Source organism: Petaurus breviceps, unplaced genomic scaffold, assembly GCF_028583685.1.
Source record: "Petaurus breviceps papuanus isolate PSGF00001 unplaced genomic scaffold, PetGlider_PUasm1.0 173, whole genome shotgun sequence".
In the NCBI taxonomy this organism is placed as follows: domain Eukaryota; kingdom Metazoa; phylum Chordata; class Mammalia; order Diprotodontia; family Petauridae; genus Petaurus; species Petaurus breviceps.
In genome coordinates this window covers 6,074,024-6,090,055 of record NW_027185759.1, presented here as the reverse complement: position 1 = coordinate 6,090,055, position 16,032 = coordinate 6,074,024, and the positions used below count along the sequence as shown (strand labels likewise).

Genomic DNA, 16,032 nt, shown 5'->3' with positions numbered 1-16,032 from the left:
CTTGGGGGGCCGAGTGAAGGCAGGGACGGGGCGGGGCCAGAGGGGTGGAGACTGGAAGGGCAGGCGGGGTTGGGGGAGGGGAGGGGAGGGCCCCAACTGGCAGGCAGCGCTCGGGTCCTCCCGGCGGGCACTTGCTGCCAGACTGTGGCTGTTTGGGCAGGATCCTCCTCTCGGGGCAGCACAGGGCTGCTACCACACGCAGTGTCAGCCCCCGTCCCGTGTCCCGCTTTCGGTCCCGGTCCGGGTGCGCTCTCCGGGAGGAGGGCCCTGCCCCGGGAAATCCTCTCTGGGGCTGCGCTCACTCGCTAGCCAGGCCGGGGCGTCACGGCTCGGGGTGGAGCAGCCGGGGCCAATCGGGCAGTACTGGGGCAGGAGCCCTCCTCCGGGGGAGAGAGAAAAAGAAAGTAGGGGGGAAAGTAAGTGGGAGCTCGAAGGACTGGCCGCAGCCTGGCCCCGGCGCAGGGCAGCGCAGAGGGCAGAGACGCGCAGAAGGCAGCGCCACCCGCAGCCCTCTCCTAGCCCGGCTCCGCCTTCCCGGCTTAAAGGTGAGTGTCCGGGGCTGGGCTCCCGAGCTGGAAGGAAGGGGTGCAGATGTGGGTCGGAAGTGCTTCGCGACTCCTCCTCCCCTCCACGCCCCAAGTCCCAGCCCGCAGCTGGCAGTGGGCGAGGGGCGAGAGAAGCTTCCTTCTCCGTGTCTCCCTCAGAGCTGTCCTGTCTCTGCCTTCCAGGGCTAAGCGGCCGCAGCCGAGAGCGAGCTGACAGTCTGGGGATGGGAGCCTAGGTTGGAGGAGGAGGAGAAAGGAGAGAGGAAGGCGGGGAAGGGCTAGGACTAGATCCCCTAAGGGAAGGCCGCTGCTGTTCTCGCTCCTGCCTTGAAAAATGCTTTTCTGCAAGGGTACCTATCTGACAGGGGGTTGGCACGGCGCCCTCTGTGCCCCATGCTCTGCGAGGGACCAGCCTGCGCAGAGCTGAGCAGAGAGTGGCGCTGTTGACAGCCTTGGGCTCCTCTGAGCTTCTGCCTCCGACCACTTTATCAGTTCCATCTTATTTCCGTGTCATTTGGAAAGTCTCTTGTTTGTGGTGAGCAGACCTGACGTTCCAGCCAGGCCCTCTTTCCAGGCGAACTTTAGAGAGTTAGGCACCAAAGCAAGTGATTAAGAGCAGAACAAAATCAACTTTTCATTCCCCCTGACCCCCGATCTCTCTTGCTTCCTACCTTTATTTTGAAAGGGGGATGTAAGGCGGTATCTTTCACTGGTGCTTGGTGGTTGGGGTAGAAAGACAGGGTATTTGAAAACCGAATTTCTGAAACGATTTGGACAAAAATATGGTGATATTTGCTCATGCTACTAGATTTAGGGGATTGTCCTGCTGCTTTTGGAGAGAACATTTAAAAAGGGAGCTGGGTACAGAGTGAGGAAGGAGCACAGGCTCCAGGTCCAGAGGACCGGGCTGACATTCGAGCTCTGGGGAATTGTGGAAGGGAGGCTTAAGCTCCCTGTGTCTCAAGGTTCCTCAAATGTAAAATAGAGGGGTAAGGTCTACATGGTCGCTGAGATGCCTTCCAACTTGAGATCTGTGATCCTATGAAAAAACATCTGGCGTTGGGAAAGGCTCAGAAGGGAAGGTCCACAGACTGGCTGTATGACAGAAGACAAGTGATCATATCTCTGAGGCTCAGAGTCCTCATCCATGACCTAGGTATGCTATGCCCACTACCTACTTCCCGGGGTCGGTGAATCTAGACCTGGAAGAGATTTCAGAGCACATCCAACCCAACTCCCTTGTTTAAGTGAATTGGCCAAGGTGACTGCATCTCAGAGTTTTTAGGTCTTATGTTCTTTCCGCCAAATCACGTGCTTGGTGGATAGAGTGGAGACGGGACTGCCCCTCCTTCCTCGGGTGCCCCACCCCCTCCCCAGCTGGCTGGGATGGTGATACGGAACCCATTGTTCCCCATTTTCTGTATCTGCTTCATGGCCACATGAGTGCCCCTTTTCTTTTTAGGTTGACCAGGGAAAAACAAAAGCCGTCTGGTCCGGGTCTGTTGTTAGGTCAGTCCCCCTGAATGCGGCCGTGAGCTACAGGCAGGCTTGGTTAAAAAAAAAAAAGGCAGCCCTGTTAGCCTTCCTGGTTGAGGGTATCCAGTCTTTTAGTTACATGCTGTTGTTTGCTGAGCTCTCACAATTGATTTTATTCCCAATGACTTGTTGCAAGTATTTACTGCCGTCCCTACAGCAGTAGACTCCCTTAATTGGGAGAGCACCATTTGGTGAGTTCGGCCCCCTCTTTCCGGCTTAGAGCATTGGTGGATTGTATTGATGGGAACTCTGTGTGGGCTGGGGGGGGGGGGACTATGAGCCTTCTCTGAGAGGAGTGAGGCAGTGAGTCAGGAGATTTGGGAATGTAGGTTGTATGCAAGGGCTGGATTGCCCAGCTAGAACTCTATATACAGCACTGCTTTTGTGGCCAGTGGCAAAGAGGATATGATCAGGGCAGCGCCAAGGAGAAGGATTTGGAATAATTTTTCCTCATTCCTGAGGGAATGAGTTCAAAATGTACCCAACATTTATGGTCAAGTACTCCTTGTGAAACCTCCCAAGAGACCTCCAGTTCACTAATAAGGCAATAGAAGATGGAGATCCTCCTCTCCTCGCATTCTGGGCAGTATATGGTAGACATCCCAAAGGACAGGGGAAGGGAGATATCCATTACCCATGCTATGACCAGACCACATCTGGTTCCCTGGCTGCAGGCTGTTACAGTACATTTTATCAAGGATCTGGACCAGCTGAAGAGAACGAGGAGGAGGCCTGGCAAGATGGTGAAGGGACTAGACATGTGACATCTAGAGATTGCATGGCAGGTCTTAAGGGCAGATGAAAGAAGGGCAGATGTTCATCCTGAGGAAGAGGAGACTTGAGTTTGGAAAAGGGGATATGGCACCTGCCTTGAAGTGCTCTCTTAGGAAAGAGGGATTGAATTCTATCTGCTTAATCACAGAGGGCAGACATGAGGTGGGGGAGGGGGACTGACTTCATCTCAGATTCCCTCTCTGTAAAATAAGACCATTCATTTGAATAACTTTTAAGGTTCTTCCAGGTCCATATCTATGACCCTGTGTTATTTATATTTCCAGCATCTACCATGGTGGTTTGGGCACAGTAGGTGATGAATAAACGTTTCTTATGTGAATGAACAACTGTTTGATAACTAATAGAATGTCTAGTTACCAGATTCTTTACAATGGCATGTGATGGTCATTCTTTAGAACAATCCTAAAGAGAAGACTGAAAATTTTTCTTCTGTTTTTTGGAACAAGTGAGAATACTAAGGCAGGGCAACATAATGAAAAATCTCACTGGATCAGGAACCAGGACACCTGAGTTTGAATCCCACTGCTGACACTTTGAATCATTGGACCATGGGCAAACCACTTGAATTTCCTTGACTTCTGCTCCCTCAATCTATAAAAGTGGCTTAATTACAATATGCTACTGACTTAATAAGGTGTTTATGAGGAAAAACTGTAACTTTAAAGTGCTACAGAAATATGACTTATTAAAACTAAAGCTCCAATGGAGGTGGCTAGGAGAGAAGCTGAAGACCACAGTCACTGGAGCAGGAGAATGGATGACTTTTTTTCTTTTCTTTCTAGGGGATCAGAGGACTTGGTGTAGCTAGATTCTGATAACTAAGGTAGAACTGTCCCTGTGAAGGCTATTGGCCCCCAAAGCCACTGTACTGTGCCCTGATGTGGGGGTGGGTGTGGTGGGGAGGGTAACAAAAGTGAGGGGACTCCTCTGAAATCCTATCCCAAAACTGGGAGCAAACCAAAGTTCAAACCCACACTCCTTGGTCCACACATTCTCTTAGGTGGTATGAGTGAGTTGCCATAGGAGGACAGGATTTTTCATTCGGAACTGGAAAGGCTCATGGAGATCTTCTAGTCCAATCCTCTATTTTACAGAGTAGGAAAGCGAGGATCAGAGATGCTCAGTGACTTGCCTTGTTATGTGAAGATGGTCATATGGAACTAGCATCAGGAGAGCTTACATTTTTTTTTTACCTAGAAATGGACTACAATTGTATCCATCCATCTATTTAATCTATCTATCTATCTATCTATCTATCTATCTATCTATCTATCTATCTATCTATCTATCTATCTATCTGTCTGTCTGTCTGTCTGTCTGTCTGTCTGTCTGTCTGTCTGTCTGTCTGTCTGTCTGTCTATCCATCCATCCATCCATCCATCCATCCATCCATCCATCCATCCATCCATCCGTATATCTATGTATACACACACACATTCACACACACACACACACACACACACACACACACACTGGTCTGATACTCCCTGTAACTAGCCTAAGGCCCATATTTTCTGGATTTTAAGATGAATGCCATGGTTATGGAAAAGAGCCAATCCTCTGGCCTCCTTGGAGATCATATCCATGTAGGTATGTCACTGTTCTGTGACACTGATCTCCTAGCTATTCCAGCTCTTGGCTCTTGGCATTTTCTCTGCTGTTGCCCATTACTGGAATGTCCTCCCTCCTCATCTCTGCCTCCTGGCTTCCCTGCCTTTCTTCAAGCAAGCTCTAGCTAATAGCCCCTTCTCTAGGAAGCCTTTCCCTAATCCTCTTTTCAGGGCTCTCTCTTACTCTCCCCCTCCAACACTATGGCTTCATGTTCTGCTCTTCTTCCCTAAGCTCTCTCTGTCTGCACAGATGTAGGAGCTGTGAGTCATGTCTGCAGTGACCGAGCTGGGTTAAATTGCTATTAAAGAAGGCCCCCTCCTGTGCTCTCTTTTTGCTGGGAAATGATAGAAGAACGGTGAACTCATAACATTTTCTTTATACTTTCCTGAGATGAATCTGGGATATGGTTTAGGGACTGTTCGAGTGCCCTTTGAGTTTTTCCTCCTCTTCTAATCATGCCACACCAATTGGCCCACTTTGCCAATGTGGGAAATGGCAGAGGTTGAAGAGAGAAGTCCTATGCTGTTGGGTCAGGAGAATGGGTTCTTCATTTAAGGGGATTTAAAAAGACTGGAAGCCTTGGTGATTTGAAACTGCCTTTGCCAAGGCTAGATCATTTCATTCACTTCAGCTCTGCAGATATTGGAAAAGTGCCTTCTATGTGCCAGACGCTGTACTAGGTGCTGGAAATATTGAAACATCAATGAGATTGTATTGTATTAAGTCCCTGCCCTCAAACAACTTATATTCAATTGGAAACTTTCTCTCTCTCTCTCTCTCTCTCTCTGTATATATATATATATATATATATATATACACACATATAGAAATGGGGCACCATATGATCATCTGTAAAACAGAAAATAACAGCACCCAAATTTGATAACATGTGCAAAGCACTTCTCAAAACTTGGAGGACCATGGATAGGGTTATGTTGAAGACAGTGCTTCAGAAACCTTACAGCACTGATTTAATGTTCGCTCATTGGTTTCCTGCAGATCACAATTAGGAAGGAGATGGGAGGAAACATCAAACCATTTATTCTGTGATATCTGTGGGATATTCCCTACAGAAATGGGAATATCTTTGGGGAGGGACACTAAGGATTGATCTAGAAAACTCCAATCTTAAATGGATGTGTATTGAAAGAGGGGAAAAAAGAGAACTAGACAAGAACCTTTCCCAGTCTTATGTAAGGGCGTCACAGTCACCCTTCCCAGAACACCAGGCAGCCCATGCTCTTGACTAACATCCCCTACCCACCACGTCAGCAAATATTATCTCAAGGTGACTTATAACAGTGTATATTTTTCCCGAGCAGAATTAATTTTAATCCTGTTTAATTTAAAATAATAAAAATGCCAGAAAGCTTTTTAAGGAGGGAGTCATAAAATGAGGCGAATAGAAAATTGGATGTCAAAAGCCCTAGAGATTGGGGAATCAGCTACAGGATGATGGGAAAACACATTTCCACCCTTGTGATAAAGCAGAGAAGACTAGAAAAGCTTCCTGTCTCTGACTGTGGCCAATGCAAAGTGGCATTAATATTTATTGGTTGTTAAGAAGGTCCAAGAGAAAATGGAAAATGGGCAAGTGAATTACCCTGGTAGCTTTGGTGGCCCTGATTCACAACAGTTCAATTTAGCTCTGATTTGATCATTTTTCTTCTTCTTCCCTTTTTCATAAACACTGATTAAAAAATCCTTAGAAATGGAAGATCTAACCCTTTTACTTTTATGGTATAGTCATGAGAAAATGTGCCCATCTGCCTTGGGGCTGTGTGATGCATTGTTCTGATCCCTATCATGGGAGTCCACCTTCTGATATTGACTTCTCTGTGTGACCTTGGTGAAGCCACAACCTCTCTAAGCCTCAGTTTCCTCACCTATAAGTAAGGAGAAAAAGTGGACTTGTTGATGTCCATGGGCTTATTTAGATTTACTTTTTTTCTTTCTATGATTTCATCACCTTCCTCCTAGATAAGCCTCAAAGCTTTTTGGAAATTGATGCCTTTATCGTATAACCCACATTATCAGCAAAGGCATTTTCTTATGGGAGGAGCAAGTCTGTTCAGATCTGAGGAGAGAGGGCTGGGGCAGGGGGACATGGGAGCTATCTCCAAGTACCTGAATGACTGCCATGTGGAGGGGCATTCAATTTGTTCTGCTTGGTCCCAGAAGATAGAACCAAAAGAAAGTAGCAGATAAGAAAATTTAGAGGAAATGGGTAAAACCTGTGTAATATTAGTTTGGGGAAAACATCTCCCTAGAAAAAAAAAGTAACCTCAGAGTTCAAATGAATAGAAGTACTGTGTTATATAAGTAAAGTTGCTCAGGCAGGCGAGAACTGGATGAACCTGACCGATTTCTCCCTTGAAGGTGGCCTTTGCTCTCTGCTGCCCATACGGGTATTCCAATAAGATGAACTACAGAGAAAACATCCTCTCTGGAACCAAAAGGACCTTTGTCCACTCCTGAGACCCCGAGATTACCTCAATTCCCCTAAATCTCAACATTCTTTCCCCATACTCACTCTTCCTAATGAGGAATGCAGCTGCTCCCACTTCCCCAGTTGAGGACCTGTTGCCTTTGGTAATTTGCCCTATAGGAAGTGTAAAAGCTTATATAAAATTGGTCTGCTTTTGTTGAGGACCTAGCTATCCACCTGCCAACTGTCCATTAGATGATACTATTTGACGTTTTGCTCTCTTCTAACCTTGTCTCTTGACTTATTAGTGTCCAATGAAAGGGATCAAGGTAGGAAGAATTACTCTCCAAAAATGATCTTAGGAATTCTGGATTGCAGAATTCCCCCAATAAATGTTTAGACTTAATGTCAGCGGAAAAGTTATCCTAGTAGAGCTTTCCAAAAGGGGAACATGATGGCTATAGAAGTAAGCCCCTTTTCAATACATCTTCAAGCAAAGACTGGATGGCCCTTTCCTGTCTGTGGTTTTGAGAGGATTCTTGTTCAGGTCAGGGGCAGTCTGCTTTGCTTGCTTCCACAACACTGATTTCTGGGAGGGACAATCTGACCCACCGTCCCTCTTCAGCCTCATTTGCTCACTTGTTTCTTGTAAAAGCTACTCCGTACTCCATTTTCACAGTACTTTCCTTCTTCCCCTCTGCCTCTGACCTTCAGAGCCCTTCAGGGCTCAGCTCTTCTCTGCAACTGCACAAAGCCATTTCTGATTCTCCCACTTCTCAGATCTCTTCATGATATTACTTATCAGTATTTTCTACGTACTTGAATGTGCATATGTTGCAGTGTTGAGCTGGACATCCATGCAGTGAGAATTCAGCTGTTTCTAATCACCAGACTGCTGAACTGCCTGTGAAATCTGTGAAGAGATCAGCCCATGCATCCCCACATCGCCTCTATCTGAAGGGAGTGGTGGTGGCCCCGCATATGCCCCTCTGGGGAAATCTACTTGGCTCCCACTCAGTGGAAACTCACATCTTCCTTCATCTAGAGGTTTTTTTTTAATATTTGCTGTTTTATGAGCAATAACAGTATCAGCAACAACAACAATAAGTAGCACATCTGTAGTGCTTGCCAGGGAGCCAGTGAGGGACAGTGCACAGAGCTCAGGACTTGAATCAAGGAAGAGTTCAGTTCAATCGCGGCTCTGACACTTGCTTACTGTGTGACGTTGGGAACTGATTGAGCTTACCTGACATTTTTTTTTAATCTTCAGAATGGAATGTTTGTGCTGTCTACCTCAGAAAAGCACAGCTAGGTTTGCATGAGATTGTACTTTGTGCCGAAAACTTTTTAACCTTGTTGGTGTTTGGTTCTTTCTGTCGTGTCTGACTCTTCCTGACCCATTTGGGGGTTTCTTGGCAAAGATACTGGCCAGATTTGCCATTTCCTTCTTCTTTTTCTTAAGCTTCTTTTACAGATGAGGAAACTGAGGCAAACAGGGTAAAGTGACTTGCCCAGGGTCACACAGTTAATAAGTGTCTGAGGCCAGACTGGTTGTTTATTGGTTAAACCTTGGAAATACTGAAAGGCAGATGAGTCTTTCTAACTTCAGGCCTGGAGCTCCATTCACCATGTTTGGCTTCCCTTGCAACCTGAGCCCAGAACTTGTGCCAGTGGATGTTTTATTTTTGTTTTCTATCTACCCTGTCTAGTTCAGTGCCTTGTCCATAGCAGTTGCTTTCTAAAAGTTTGTTGACTGATCAATGGGACCCCATCTATGTGGGCATACTCGGCTTTCCTGGAGCTATTTATAGTTGATGCACATACTTTGATCCCACAGGATTCTTCTTTTTGGCCTCCCACAGATCCTTCAGAAAAGATGAACCCAATGAGCTGGAGGTTACCTCTGGTTCTTTTAATGTCTTATGGATATCACATATATTGGGAGTCTGTACTCAGCTCTCTCTCAGGCTGCTTCCATTGTCTTTCCAGTGCTCTATACCTTCTGACACTACTTCTAATGTTGAGGTAACAACAACAATTGTTAACAATTATTTATACAAGGCTTTATGGCATGCCAACAACTTAAAAACAATAATGCATAGCTTATAGGTCATTTTAAGCTTTTCAAAACCCTTTACAAATGTCTCTTTTTATTATCTTACAAAAAGTGTATTTAAAAAATAGAGAATATGCAGTGACTGGTTTTATGTAGAAATGAAAAAAGTCCTCTTGAGAATGTGAAGGTCAATGTGCCACCAGATGGCATCTGTTGCACCTGGGCATAGGGAGTCATTACTTACACTTCCAAGGCTTCTTACACCAACCCGCTGAAGCTGAGGCAAACAGGATAAGTGACTTGCCCAGGGTGAAACAGATAGTGGTAAGTGTCTGAGGCCAGATTTAGAATAAGAGGAATAGGAGTCAGGAGGGCATTATCTAAGAGATTTACTATTATATGACCCTGGGTGAGTTCTTTGTAAAATGGAGATAATCCCCATAGTATCTACCATAGTATCAAAGGAGATAATTGATGTAAAATCCTATGCAAACATTCAATTCTACATACCCTTAAAAATGCTGATGCTTGTAGATTCAAGTCTGTTGTGATAACCAAAACAAAACAAAAACATAGAAGGCAATCTCCCAGATTGTTCCAAAAAGCAATAACCTTGGTAAATAGGAACAGCTTGGAGACAAGGTAAAGCTGAGGAAATGAAGCAGGTTCAAGATAAAGCAGGGATGCTTCAAGGATGAAAATTGGCTCAAATCGACCTATCCCAGAAGAGCCTTCATAGTCACAGTCATTGATGAAGAAGTAGGGAAATGGGTGCCAGCTGTTGCCAGCTCTTTAAACTGCAAGTAACTGTGGGAAAAAAGCAACGGAGCCTTTCTCAAATGCTAGATATCCATTGGTGTCGTGCAGACGGCCCGTCCTTTATTTCATCAGAACCAGAGAAGTCTATAGAGGTTCGCAATTCAGATTATTTCTCCAAACATATCTTTTTGAAAAGGATGAGTAGCCTCATTCACAGAAATAACTTCATGTTAGCAAAAAGATAATTTAAATATCTATATACTATATATTATATGCACACATAGTGTCTATATACATATAAATTAAAGATATATGATGGCTAATTTTATGTGTCAAATTAACTATATGTGTCTCCATCTTTGTGTGTCTGTGTGTGTATGTATATATTTGAAAATCATTATAGTTTAAATGGTTTGGAACAGAATGCCATGATGATGAAATAAGATTCAAACTATTATATTGAGTAGGAGGGTCAATGGCTTTCCTGATAACCCTGCTAAAATAGGAATAGTACAAGGCTGTTTAATACTTCATCGTTTAAGATGTATTTCCTAGTCATTTTCTTCACTGAGGCTCCCAATAGCCCTGGTAAAGGGGAGCCCAGGTGTGATAGGAGGGTTCTGGTCTTGGTCGTCACCCATTTTCTTTTAGCTCCAGCATTCTCTGGTCCCAAGAGTCCTTCCTGTGCATGCTTCCAGCCCCTTCTCAATGTGTGAGAAACCTGAGAGCAAATTCCATTCTGTTTTGGCTTTCCCAATATTCTTGTACCTTTAGGGTATAGGCAGCCAGGCCCAATGGTCATGTCTCCTTTCCCTGTTCATTGTATTGTCCTCATCTGCCCTGCCCCACCCGAACTTCCTCTCTACTTATTTCTTCTTTCTACGTCTACTAATGATGCTACTTGGTTTTCTCAGTTGGAGGTCTGGCAAAGTCACCACCCATCTGGCAGCTTCCCTAACAGAGCACAGCCCCTCCACCCCAGCCTGATCTTCTAATCAGGACCTGAACGAATGATCAATTCCATTGGAGAATACTCCATCCTCAGTAGTCGTGGATTCATGTGTTACTTGCAATCAAGCCAAGCCTGGATATGGCACGCAGGGAATGTTTTGAAAAAGCTTAGACAGAACTGTTGAATAAGATTTGATCATCTTGGCAGAGAAATTCAAATTTTGTGGATTTAAAATATGAAAAAGAGAATTTGCTTGGTGAGCTGTGTGAGGGTTCCATAGAGAAAATTTGGGAACCACCAGATTCCCAAGACACTGATGTGCCTTCGCCAAATAGCCCTTATGTCATTCATTCATTCATTCATTCATTCATTCTTTCTTTCTTTCTTTCTTTCTTTCTTTCTTTCTTTCTTTCTTTCTTTCTTTCTTTCTTTCTTTCTTTCTTTCTTTCTTTCATTTGTTCATTCATTTTTTTCATTCATTCATTCACCAAACCTTTATTTAGTTCTTTTGTACATAAAGCTCTATGTTAGGCTAATATGGATGAAATGTGAACCCAGGGAAAAATCACATCTTTGTTTGGCCACTGGTGTAGGAAGTCCTGGGCTTTGAGATGGCAGTTCCTTGCTCAGGAAGTACCTGGGCTTGGTTGTTCCTAACTCCATTACCTTGTTCTATACACACTCGGGGCAATGGCCAGTATGAGACTTACAAAAAGAAAATCTTATCCCATTTTCTGTATAGGCTATAAGTGTCAGCTGTTTTATGAGTGTTAGTGACAACACATGTGTGTAGTGGAGGTGAGGTGAGAGTGTCTCAGACATGAGGCATCATGTGGGGATAGACATGGAGGATGGAACTCAGATTTCATGCACAAGGAACACTTAGAATGTGAGTTTGATTGGGACAGTAAGTGAGTGAAAGAGAATAATATGGAATGAGTGGGAAGGTAGATGAGAGGGCAACCTGTGAAGGGCTTCCAAGCTGAGCTGAAGATTGAGTTCTTTATCCTAGAAGGGTTGCTTATTTCTACAATAATGACACAAAGACAGAGAAGGAGGAATATTGCTTAGTAGTTAACATCATCCTGGACACTAAAAATATGTGTGCATGTGTCTGTATGTCTGTCTGTGTCTGTGTGTCTGTACACACACACACACACACACACACACACATTTTACTCCTGTATTGCAGATCCCTTTAGAAACCAATCAGAATCTGACTCTTTCCTACCTTTCCACCTTCTAATGCCCTCCTCCCTTCCACATGCTCTTCCATCCAGTGACACTTTTAGCTGTTCCCCACACAATATTCTATCTCCCAAGTCCAGGGATTTTCTCTTCTCTCTCCCATGCCTGTAATGCTTTGCTTCCTCATCTCCACCACCTGACTTTCTTCAAGTCAGCTCAAATCACATCTTCTGCAGGAAGTCTTTCCTTATCTCCCTCTTCTGATTGGCTCATATTTGCTCTGTTGACATCTCACGGGACCCAGTTATTAACATATTGCCTCTCCTCCTAGAATGCATTCTCCTTGAGAACGGAGATAATTTTTTTGTCTTGTGTGTGTGTGTGTGTGTGTCCCCAGAACTTAAAGCACATGGTTAAACAGCAAATAAGTGCTTCTCATCCGACTCAGTCACTCACTTAAAATCCTGTTCCTCCTGCCCCCACCTGCTCTCTATTGATGCGGCTGAGTCAAGATGCTGATTCCATTTTCTGTTTTACCCATTGTCATGTTCATTTCCCCCATCGGTCCCTCTACTGCTGGTGCACTTGTGGAGTCCCAATATTGTAACTCACCTATCGTTGATGGGGAAAAAATAGATTTAGTCTAAAATCTTTCCAGTTTCTCCTCATATTTTTGGCTGTATTTCCTCTCCGTCTGGGTCCATTCATAAATATCTCATAAATGAGTTGGGATGCTTAGGGCTCTTGGCATGTTTTTTTTCCTCCACACTTGGTTTTTTGTCCTATTCCTCCTCTCTTTCTCATGAGTCTTTACAGCTCATGGTCTTCCAACATCTTTCTCTACACAATCTTAAAAGGAGCTTGCATTTTAAAATAATATTGCCTTTGGTTATTCTCTTTTCACTTGGCAAAGGGGTCAACTTTGCTGCCTGAGATGGCTTCTGGGTGCTTTTGGTGTGATCCTTTGGGTGATTGATTTGCATTAATTGAATTTCCTTAGTAAATGATGGTAGCCATTGTCATTAATTATGTCATTGTCTTTAATCATAAAGAATATAACAATTACATCATTTTACTTCTAGCGCAGTGCCTGGCATGTAATAGACTCTTAATAAATGCTTGCTGACTTCTTTGTCGAATCTCCATTTTCAACATCTAGCAGCTTCCCAATATTCAGGGAAGACCAAAAACCATGTGAGATTAGAAAGGGTAAGCATTTTTTTTCCCTAGAAAATCCCAATATGTGCAATACCCTGTTCCCTAAATGGTGGATAAATCTACTTTGGACAGAATTCTCTAATGCTATCTCCATGTGAGTTCATTGCTTTTCATCATCTTTCTTGTGTCTTTGTACATTTGGTAAGCTACCTGTACCAAAAAGAGTCTTTGAAGTTAGGCATCCAGCTGGAATCTTGCCAGTGACTGTAGAAATCTTCCTAAATTGCTTAGTGTTTGTTTATTATTTGCCTTCTTGCCTTTAGATTGAAAGAAGTTGTCATATAGGGTCACAGTTCTTTGCTTTCTTGCCCTGCCCTTCCCTCTCACTAATGTATCAGAATCATTTCTCTTTATTACTGTGATGTCTCCCACAAATTGCATTTCTTCTTTGGTTGGAATTGTCCAGCTACACTAGAAATACGGGGATTAATTTTTCTTAGCTTTTGAATGGGAGAATTGGGGATTTGGAAACTCTTGTGATAGTTATGCTTCATATGAAAAAGAAACACTATATTTTGATAGCTTAACCCCACCAGAAATGGGCCATTTGCTTCTTTTGTAAAGTTGAACATGCTAGGGCCATGTTTGCTGAATGATGAATACGTACCATAAGAGAACATAGAAAAAATGGGCAAAAATCCAGAATATTGTGAACCTCTAGGTCACTGTTTCTACATTTGAGAAATGAGGAACCAGAGTAGAAGAAGAAAAATAGCCTTAGCCTAATGGGGAATGATGGCTAGAGACCTGCACCTGGTGTCATCAGAGCCGGATTCCTATCCTTGTTCTCCTGATAACTATCTCTGAATTAAGGAAGTCACTTCACCCTTGCAGGTGTCCACTCTTTCTTCTACCAAAGGAAGGCTTCAGATGATATGATGCATTTACTGTCTTCCCATTTTCCAGTCATATCATGATTTTCCAGCTTTCTCATTTTACTCTGGGGCCTCAGATGGTTGGTAGCATTTTACATTTTTTGGCACTTCTGAAAGCATGAGCTGGCTCATAGATATCCCAGGCAGAAAGCTTCAGACTGAGCATGATTCTTTGTTTCTTTATCAGTGAACTAGGTTAGTGGAGAGAGAACTGGGTCTGGAGTCAAGAAGATGTGAGTTCAAATTTGGCATCAGACACTCCCTAATTATGTGACCCTGGACAAGTCACTTTATTCTGTTTACCTTCGTTTCTTCATCTGTAAAATGAGCCACAGAAGGAAATGGCAAACCATGCCAGTATCTTTGCCAAGAAAACCCAAACAGGCTCACAAAGAGTCAGACACAAGTGAAGAGAATGAACAACATGTTGCAGCAATTATAGTAGAGGCTTGGCACAAGAAGGTCTGGTCTTGTTCTTCTCCCTGTGGTCTCCTCTGGGACAGAAGCAGCTGGAGAGATGTATTGTCCACAAAGTGCCTGCCAATCACATTCTTGGTGCTTAGGGGCTGCACTGGCCTTTGGACTGACCAACTGTGACTTATGCATCGACATTAACTACAGCAACATTTCAGGCCTCAATGATACCTTCCTTGTCTTCGAGCGTAGTTCTGTAGGTTACACAGAGGATGCAAATTTATTTAATTTTAGCCCAATGAAAACCTGTGCAAGAAGGCAGATAAGGTACCAGAAACTGTGCTTTGGGGATAAACTGCAATGCTACCTGGGTTGTCTGGGCCAGGGGCTTTATGGAAAAGCAAGAGGGAAGGACTCGATCTCAGCTTCTCTGGCACTGCTCATTGTGAGAGACTGGCCAAGTCATGGCATTCTTCTGGGTCCAAGTTTCTTCATGTGGAAAACAGTGATGAATATTTATACCTTCTGTTTAGCATCAACTAGGGTTGGGAGGTATCTCAAAGGTCATCTAGCCCAGTCCCCTCATTTTACAAATGGGAAAACTAAGGCTGGAGGAGGGTGAGTGACTTGACCAAGGTAAAGCAGACCCAGTCTTAGAGGCTAGAAATGAGGGTCTCTAATTTTAGAACCAGTCGTTTTCCCCATGGTACTTTGTTCCCAGGGTAACTGTGGGGAAGTCCTTGGCATACTTTAAAGGCACCCTCATTTATTTCTGTTAGCATTGATGATAAATGAAACTTGGGTTTCTGTGGACCTTCTGCTTGTCAGGGGATATAATGATGACTTAAATTACAAAGGAAAAAGGGCCTGAAGGTTTAGAATAAACATGATGCTGCCACCAGGATGGCTCCAATGGAATCACATGGGTTGAGCTCTTTGTGAATTGCCAAGGGCCCTAGAAATGGCAATTGCTGTTCTTAACTCACCTTCTCCTAGTTTGTGATGGTGAACGTCTTGAGACTGGCACTCAGCTGGCTAGTATACAGTGTTTCACAAGCAGAAAGGGAAAAATGCCTTTTATTGATATTATGGTTGTCACTATTGCTCACCAGTCTTCGAGACTTTGGCTTGTCTGCCTCCCCTTGAGGCAAAGGACCAAGGCAACCGAACCCAGGTATCTTCTGAGACTGAGGACTCTCCACAGGCCATTCCCTTATTGGCATGCCCTTCGCACCAGCTGAAGAGAGGCTGAGAGTTTGATGGTCACTATCGAGTCAGAGCTGAAGATGTGTGGGTGAACTCGGGCTGTGCTTCTCATTAAGGGACAGTGACCTTTCCCAGAGGTGGTTGGAGTAGCTGAATTCTCATCAGGTGGTCATGATGGGAGGGGGAAGGGGACAGAATCAGGGCAGAGCATCAGTGTTTGGGACTGTACCTTGTGAGCTGGACTACAACAGGCAGAGAAGTCATTCTGGAGGGAAAAGTTAGCTGGAAAACAATGGCAAGGCCATGAAAGGAGCTGTGGGAATGGGAACCAACCACAAATGCACCTGAACCAAGGCCCTCAATGTTTGGCTGAGCATCGCAGTGCCTTGGTTCTTGGCCCAGTATTGTGTGTGTGTGTGTGTGTGTGTGTGTGTGTGTGTGTGTGTGTG

General features: G+C 44.3%; 1 protein-coding gene and 1 pseudogene across 3 annotated transcripts in view; one reads left to right on the top strand and one right to left on the bottom strand.

The window, feature by feature from the left end:
- The window catches only part of LOC138157652 (NHP2-like protein 1 pseudogene), a 332,446-nt pseudogene that overhangs the window by 282,406 nt on the left and 34,008 nt on the right, over positions 1-16,032 (bottom strand).
- The window catches only part of IL1RAP (interleukin 1 receptor accessory protein), a 146,728-nt gene continuing 130,769 nt past the window's right edge, over positions 74-16,032 (top strand). For all 3 annotated transcript variants that reach the window (XM_069083301.1, XM_069083302.1, XM_069083303.1), the window contains exon 1: positions 74-545. The gene's annotated coding sequence lies outside the window, so the exon portion shown is untranslated. The remainder of the gene's footprint in view (positions 546-16,032) is intronic.